Source organism: Microtus ochrogaster, chromosome 2, assembly GCF_000317375.1.
Source record: "Microtus ochrogaster isolate Prairie Vole_2 chromosome 2, MicOch1.0, whole genome shotgun sequence".
Taxonomy (NCBI): Eukaryota; Metazoa; Chordata; class Mammalia; order Rodentia; family Cricetidae; genus Microtus; species Microtus ochrogaster.
In genome coordinates this window covers 81,388,677-81,396,146 of record NC_022010.1, presented here as the reverse complement: position 1 = coordinate 81,396,146, position 7,470 = coordinate 81,388,677, and the positions used below count along the sequence as shown (strand labels likewise).

The window sequence follows — 7,470 nt, the reverse complement described above, 5'->3', positions numbered from 1 at the left end:
GGACTGGCTGAACATAGCGGACAATGAGGACTCCTGAGAACTCAAGAACAATGACACTGGGTTTTGATCCTACTGCACATACTGGCTTTGTAGGAGCCTAGGCAATTTGGATGCTCACCTTACTAGACCTGGAAGGAGGTGGGAGGTCCTTGGACTTCTCATACATCAGGGAACCCTGATTGCTCTTTGGGCTGATGAGGGAGAGGGACTTGATCGGGGGAGGGGGAGGGAAATGGGAGGCGGTGGAGGGGAGGTGGCAGAAATCTTTAATAAATAAATAAATTAATTAAAAAAAGAGAGAAAAAAACAAAAAGACTAGATAATGGGCTAGGTAGTGATTTAATTAATACAATTTCTGTGTGGTTATTTTGGGGTTAAGTTAGCTGGGCACTGGGAACGTGGCCCTGCTCCTCTTACTACAGACCTGAAACCGGTCTGTATGTAAAATAAATTTTAAGAATTGATAAAAAGATCACTAACTTTCATGTGTCCAAATTTTAGCTATCTTTTCAAAACAGACAATTTTTCTTCTACTTTGAATTGTGGACACTTATAACAGCAAAAAACAAAATAACTTATAAAAGGTAATTAAAATAGCATCAAATTGAATTTTGAATTGAATAATACTTGAAATGAAAATATTTTTATTCCTATATTTATATGTTTGAAGATAATTCATAGAAATGTGATTGCTAAAGAAACACATGATGGTTATTGCTAATGGTTTCTTGTTTATCCAAGGTAAGTAAGATTATCGTGTTAAGTATATTTATTATGTTGATTTTTCTTTAGTAAAGGATAATGAAAGGAAACAGATATTTTAAAAGTATAAAAAGGTATGTTATTTCATTATTAAAATTAAAACACCATCAGAAAAAAACAATGACAAGAAAGGATTTTTGATTTAAATATAAGCAATTTAAGTACAAGGTTCACAAAACAGTTCATGGTGCCCTGTGGTTCTTTTTTTTTTTTTTTTTTGCACAAATAAAAGCTCTATTGCTTTAAAACATCATTAATTGTATAGAATTATTTCTACAAGCTAGGTAATTATTTTGTCAGTTCTATTTATTTTTCTTAATGGTACCCATCCCTCTCCCAGCAAGAACTGTGTAATTGTAATATTACTTGTCTCATAAAGCATAAGAAATGGCTGGATGCGCTGAATACGAGGATCCCTCGTTGTGATTCCGAATAATGAAAAACTTTAAGTTATTTTTATAGCCATGATACTTTGATTTATTTATTTTTCAAAAGAAAACTATGCATACTGCCAGTGACATACATAATATCTGTTTTAAGATCAGGTATATTTATACTTTTTTTCTTATTTTATTAGAAGAAATCCATAGGAATACATCACCCAAAATTTTCAAAGATAAAAATTGCTAGAGATTATTCAAAACTCTATTTATTAAAGCTATTATTATTATTATTGTGTCACTACTAAAAGATAAATTTCTTAAAATTTAATTTTAAAAGCTGACATCTTTCAGATGGTAACATACTTGTGATTGATTTTTATTGTCAAACTTTAGACATGAATACTTTCCAAATAACAAAAAAAATGCCCAATATTTTATGTATAAGTGTCTTCTTAAAAAGCAAATATAGACTTAAAGGATAAACTCTAAACAAAATAAAGTAAAACAATGTACATATAATATATGGAGAAGATTTTCAGGAAAAATCAAATGTTTCGTGCACATTTTTCATAATGTGGTTTAAATGGACAGTCTCAAAAACTAGTTTTATAAAGTAGCACATCTTGCTTCAAAACACACCTGTACAAACTATGAGCGTTTTACTCAGTTTTCCTTGGGAGTGGAGTCAGTGTTTGTATCACTCCTGCCTCCAGAGCATCTTCTCTGGACTGATTATGCACACAGGTATGCACCACAGTACATCAGAACATAAATAATAGAGCAAAATGTTTGAACAATTTCCTATCTCTAGAAATTATTTAAGAAGCAGAGGCCAAAAATAAGGAGCACACATTGAGGAATGTGCAGGTTTAAAATTTTAAAATGTGTAACCTTAATACATGAGAACATACCCAACAGGATAACCAATAAAATGATAAAAATGTTTTAAAATGTGTTTTATTTATATATTAAATAAAAAATAACTTAGGTTAAGACAACTACTAATTTGTTTAGAACTGACAAACTATAAAGTCACTAAACCTATAACCAAAATCAATAAACTTTATATAAGAAAAGAGAAAATTACAAAGCATTACATTATAGTAAAGGGAAAATAATATTTTATGTGTAAATTATGATTAGAATATGGAGTTAAGACTAATTACCCATAAGAAAATAACTTATAACAGAAAAGATTATTTATGCTTAGTTGAGAAATATGCCACATTTGTAAAAATCCAAGAAATATTTTATCTAGAATTTTTAAAATGTATTTAAGATAAATATACTACCAAATGAAATAAAACAAGTAAATAAACCAGTTTTTTTTCATTTTACTTTAAGTAATAGATAACTTGATAGGCTTTTAAGTCTTCATAGAAACATATATTCACCCTAAATATGAACAGTATAGACCACTTTGTGGGATGGACCCACAGACTGAATAACAAGGAGAGAATTAGAAATAGTCTCTGTGCTTCCTGACTTTGGATGACATATACTGATCACTTGTTGCAAGGAGGGGACACTTGTCTGTCCCAGTCACCCAGAATCAAAATAATCACACAGAAATTATATTAATTAAAATACTGTGTGACCCATTAGTTCTAGCTTCTTGTTGAATGACTCGTATTAATTTAACCCATTTCTATTATTCTGTATATCGCCACTTGGCACTGGCAGAGATTCTGCATGTCTGACTCTGGTGACTCCATGACTTCTCAGTCTCCACCTTCCTCTCCCAGCATTCACTCCAATTTCTCTGCCTACCTAAGCTCTGCCCTACCAACAGGCCAAAGAAGTTTCTTTATTCATTAATGATAATCACAGCACACAAAGGGGACTCCTACATCACCTCCCCCTTTTTGTTTAAATAAAAAGGAAGGTTTTAACTTTAACATCGTAAGTAATATTACATATAACAAAACAGGTATCAAACAAGAATTACAGTTGAAATATTTATATCTAGTTTATCTCTTATCATAAATAAGAAAAACTATTACTATAAATTCTTCAACCCCATAGAGACTCCAGAAGGACATAATATTACCTAAATAAACAGGAAGTGCAATGTTAGCAACTTCCAAAACTCTAGAATTGACAGAGACTTCTCAATTCCTGGAAAGTTACCCAAAGTTCTTCTGTACTGCGGGGGCACCCATCTTCAGCCTACAGACCCATAGTATCCCAGACTTTCCATGAAGCAGGTAATCTCTAAGAAAGTTTCAGCTATGCCATCAGTTTGTGTGTGTCGTTTTTCTGTGTCCTGCAGGATGTCAAGCAGATACTTTCATGAAGCAGCAACTCCGAAGAACAGTGTCACCTTTAGGCAAGCATAGTAGTCACCTGTGGATTCTGCATGTCTAGATTCTGCAGCCAGGCAAGAGCAGTTTCTTGCACAAATGGCTAACAAACTCTATAAGGAGCCTCTTCAATGCCCATTATCTTTTTGTAGTAGCTTGGTACTGCCAGGAACAGATGTGTCTGACTGTCATATAAGCCTTACATTCTTAAACATTTTAAATGCCATATTCTTTAGTCTTTGAAGGATTTGAAGAACACCTATCTAACTGAAATACATCTCTGTGCATCTAGAAAAATCTAACTAACATGACTATAAGCTTGACTATTACAGATGATTATCTATTAACTTATATTTCTTAAGTACGCATTACATTTTTAAATGAGCTACACAGACACAAAACATTAATCAAGAGCAGAAATATATAAAATTTACCATATAACAAAACTTACAGTAAATTTTTGTCAAGAAACCAAGATCCATATCAATGTAAATTATTCAAATCTATATCATATCCCCCTTTAAATATAAACAAACAATTATAAACAATATTTGGGAATATGGGCATAGTTATGTCCATACTAGTTCCTGCTGTTTGGGGATGCTGTTAATCAGGTATTTCATGGTCTATTCTGTGTGCTAGGTTCATCTCAGTCAGCAGTTGGGTGAAGTAATTTTTGAGGGGGTTTATGGTAACCTTTCAGAGGGGGATGTAGTGTATCAAACCATATTGTTCTGGGAGCAATCCACAGGTTCTCATCTTCTATGAAAACAAAAGATGAACCTCTTTCCCAAAGAAGCATATCCTTAGATCCAAATTTTGGAATCAAGATACATTTATGTTGTTTTAACTTAGCATTCCAACAATGAAATCTCTCTCTGTATTTAGCTCCTTCACAGTCAAAAAATTCAAAGAAAACACAAAAATAAATATAATTCAGACTCTCTGTGAATTTTCAGTTTTTAAATGGCTTATTTTTCTTTATTCTTTTTAACCTATGATTATCTGTACTCAATCTCTTTAAAGACTTCACCTTATTTTAAAGCATTAACTTTATTTTACAACTCTCTATACTATTGTTCTTCTCTCTTCTAAGATGTCTACATACATTTACCAAACACTATGATACACCTTGATTTGTATTTATTGCATTATCAGTAATTTGTTACATGGCAGTTCCTGCTTGCCTGCCCAGTCTAACACTTAAGCTATGACATTATTATGGTATGTATAGTACTTCCTGCTCACTCAGTGTGGTCTATTATGGGTAGAGCTGCTCACCACCTCTGAGAGACATGCACAGTGCTCCATCTGCAGGCACACAGCCAGTCCATGCTGCCATAAAGCAAGCTGCAGCAGTCTGCTCACAAACCCCACTCAAATGCTCCATCTCCCATAAAAGCCAGAGGTTGCACAGGCAATAGAGCTCAGAAAGCCAGCATTTTAAAATGGCCATGGCTTTTTTCATGCTATGGCTGAATCAGGAAAATCTCTCTTAAAGGAGCCTCAACAAGCCACCAGCAAACAGCAAGAAGATATGTTGAACTCTGTAGTTTATTTTTTGTTTAGAATTCCTTTTCAAGCCCTTTCAGGTTTTACATGGATTTAGTTGGCCACATGGGCACCAACTGTTGCAAGGGGGGGCACTTGTTTATCCCAGCCACCCAGAACCAAAATAACCACAAAAAACTATATTAATTAAAACACTGCTTGGCCCATTAGCTCTAGTTTCTTATTGGATAACGTTTAAATTAATTTAACACATTTCTATTAATCTGTATATTACCACATGGCAGTGGCTTACTGGCAGAGATCCAGCATGTCTGACTCTGGTGGCTCCATGGCTTCCCACTCTCTGCCTTCCTTTTCTAAGCATACAGCCCAGTCTTTTCCTCATACCTAAGTTCTGCCCTACAAACAGTCCAAGATAGTTTCTTTATTCCTTAATGTTAATCACAGCACAGAGAGGGTACTCCCACAACAACCACCTTTAGCTTCTACTGTCATATCATTGCTGCTTTAGTGGATTCTATATGGGAACTTAAGTTCCAAATAAATTATTCCCCCTCAAATCTACTTTGCTACATATTTGTCAAATAATGTCACAATTAATTAATCAACCATAACACTATACTTTTGCTCGGATTGCTGCATTTCTCTCTTTATTTTAATCAGTATTTGCTCTTTGGTTGTTGAACCGAGAGAGTCACCCTGCTGGGCAAGGACTTTAATAGTAACCTGAATTCCTATTTCCTACCTGTTTTTATTTTGAGGCATGGAATTCATGTTGCCTAGATTGGCTTGGAATTTGATATGCTTCTTTCTTAGAGTAGTCATAACTACATGATTATAATTCTAAATAATTTTATGTTTCAGTTTTCTGGTTGTTATTTAATTTTAGTAACAGTATCAAACTAAATATTTATTAAGAGAAACTTTACCCACCACAAACTTACAATAGTCACTGTAACATTTTTTTGTGACCATACAATATGACCTCTCCCTCTCAAGATTATTCATAGTATGCATACAGTCTGTGCATGGTGCCAGTAACTGTTGCTTCATGCTGTAGCCCATGTTGGCATGAGGGGTTCCCTTAATCTTTTAGGGACCTATCTTGAGGAAATCCAGATTCTTGACTTCATTGAAGAAAATAATATTTGAATTTGAAAGTATAAAGCAGATCTGGGGTTAACAAAAGGCATTTAACATAGATTATAAAGATAGGGATTAGGAAAGAGGTTCTGGGTAAGAAAGTAAGATATCTAAATACAAGAGTCACACTTCACTGTAGACATATATACCATATTGCTAGATTTTGAAGCTACTGTCTTCAAATGATTGTTATTAACCTAAAAAAGGTAACAAAACTCCCAAGACACAGCCAGTGGATTTACAGTTGGTAAAATACAACTCTGGATCATGGGTTGCAAGAAGTTAGAATGTCTCCACTATAAACAATAGTAATGTTCTTCATTGGGAGATTTCAAAAAATAATCTGGGAAAAGATGGAGGGTTTATATCACATCATACACATTCAAGTCCCAGTCCTCATTCATTCCTACTTTAATATAAAATAGCTATGTATGAGGGAGTAATATTCCTATACTGGCAACACTCTCACAAATATTTTTAGTTGCAACAGAAGTCTTGCTTTTACACTGATGAAAGGAATAAATATGATTTCCCAGTAGTTCTGTGGTTTCTTTTCTTTCACATAAACCTCTAGTTTCACTGTCTGTCTATTCTGTCTTACTATCAGCAGCTAAGCCTCATCACAATCTCCTGCTAATACACTTTACTTGGATTGCTTCTATTGTTTTTAACTTAATTCTATACAATTAAAATGCAAAGAAATTATAAGTAAAGCTTATATAGCTTCCATGAAGGGTTGACATGTAAAATATTTACAGAACCTTGTTATTTAGAATGTGTATATACATTTTCCTAAATAGAGTAACTTATTTGCTACAGAAATACATTTTTATGTGCTTGTTTGTTTAAAAAAAATGGGTAGCGAGGTATTTTTGTCAAACAAGAAAGTTTCTGGAAACTCTAAAGTTGTAACATGAGAGCCCTCTTCCTTGTTGGGGTTTCTGTTCTGCCCAATTTCCACAGTCAGTAACCCCCCCAAAGAAAATCACACAGAGAGTCTGTATAAGTTCTCAAACTTATTGGCCCATTATCTCAAGGCTTCTTATTAGCTCTTGTAGCTTATATGAACCCATTATTCTTATCTATGTTAGCAACATGGCTTGATATCTTTTTCAGCAGGGTAGGTCACATCTTGCTTCTTAGGTGGTTGAGACAGGACTGCGAAATGGAGCTTCCTTTTTCCCAGAATATTCCTGTTCTCGTTCTCATCTCCCTGCCTCTACTTCCTGTATGCTTGAACTACCTATACTTCCTGCCTGGCCAATCAGTGTTTATTTAAAACACTGACAGAATACAGACAATTCTTCCACACCATAAACTCATATAGTAAATTTTTTTTTCATTACAGGAAAATAGTCTCAATTTTA

General features: G+C 33.9%; 1 pseudogene; it reads left to right on the top strand.

Annotated features, from left to right (window-relative positions):
• Positions 1-4,007: 4,007 nt before the first annotated feature.
• Positions 4,008-7,470, top strand: part of LOC101980669 — a 7,423-nt pseudogene continuing 3,960 nt past the window's right edge.